Raw genomic sequence first — 1,488 nt, forward strand, 5'->3', positions numbered from 1 at the left:
TGGAACCATTTTTGGCTCAAATTGAGCTAATGTCCAAATCAATGAGGTAACTGACATTCTATAAGTCCAGCTTAGATTGAACTGGGATTATGCCGAGCTCGGAAAGAAACGAGCAACCTTAAAATCTGATCAAAATTAATTTTTGTACATAAAAATGCATGTATGTTTATGTGCATGTTTCATGATTCTATATCCTCTGATTAGTTGTGCTTCATCTGCCAGGCACCTCACATAACAGCACAAGCCATGGGAACTTCAATCCGCGCCCTCTGCAATGCTGATCTCAGGAGAGGTTTCCAGTTGGGAAAAGACGTCTCTCTTCCCGAAATCTACGTCCGTTCGGCATGAAATCCTCTTAAAGATCTTGGTGGAAATTCTGCAGACAATAGATCAACTCTAGCCTTCTATGCAGGAAATCTGCATGGTCGACTCCGTCTTATCCTTTTGCAGCACTGGGAGAACAAAGACCCAGACATGAAAATCTTAGGCCCCATGGCTCCTGGGGTGGAGAGCAAAATGATCTATATCCAGCACATGAAGAATAGCAAGTATTGTATCTGCCCAAGGGGCTATGAAGTTAACAGTCCAAGAGTTGTTGAATCCATCTACTATGAATGTGTTCCTGTCATAATATCTGACAACTACGTGCCACCTTTCTTTGAAGTGTTGAACTGGGAAGCTTTCTCTGTTATAATTCCGGAGGTGGATGTGCCGAGACTGAAAGATTTACTGGTTTCAATCCCGGAAGAGAGATTCAGGCTGTTGCAGCTGGGAGTAAGAAAAGTTCAAAAACACTTTCTCTGTTACAGCAAGCCTTTGAAGTATGATTTGTTTCACATGATCCTTCACTCCATATGGTACAATAGATTGCATCAGCTAGGAATTAGATGAGAGGGTAAGCGAAAGAACTGGTAAACATGAACTTGGAGGCTGTGAAGTCAGGAAAGTGAAAACCTTTTGATAACTTCTGAATATGAGCTTGTAAGCAACTGTATGTTATCACAGTTCTGGTTTCAAGAAGCTGAACTATGAACAATCTGTGGTTCTTGTAGTTATCTGATGTCTGATTTGATATTAATTTCCTGTAGCTACGTCAATTTGATGTTTATGTTTATAGAGTGATGCTAAGGCTTTGTTTGGGGTGGCTTTCTTACTGTTTTTTAAAATAGTTTTGTAGTAAAAAATTAAAATTTTTATACTAAAAAACTACTTTAAGAAGTTGTAAGAAAGCCGTCCCAAATAAAGGCCAAGTCCTAGATCCAAATATTGTGAAGGATATTGTTCCTTGGAACACTTGTTTTGTAGCTGTTCAATTTCATATTTTGAGAGAATGGAGCTGCTTCTATTCTGCTCCTTTTCATAAATGGCATGTTTTGAAAGTTGCAGTATAGTAAGATGTTGCTCTTTGTGAATACAGAAAGTTAATGTTTTTGCTGTTTAAAATAATTTCGATAAAATGTGTTTATTTTTTATGAGAATTCTTCGTTC

The 1,488-nt window shown here is 38.2% G+C and overlaps 1 pseudogene; it reads left to right on the forward strand.

Moving 5' to 3' along the window:
• The first annotated feature begins 222 nt into the window (after positions 1-222).
• On the forward strand, positions 223-1,111 carry LOC110101657 (annotated as a pseudogene).
• The last annotated feature ends 377 nt before the right edge of the window (positions 1,112-1,488 follow it).

This window comes from Dendrobium catenatum, unplaced genomic scaffold, assembly GCF_001605985.2.
Source record: "Dendrobium catenatum unplaced genomic scaffold, ASM160598v2 original_scaffold_90777, whole genome shotgun sequence".
NCBI classification, from domain to species: Eukaryota; Viridiplantae; Streptophyta; class Magnoliopsida; order Asparagales; family Orchidaceae; genus Dendrobium; species Dendrobium catenatum.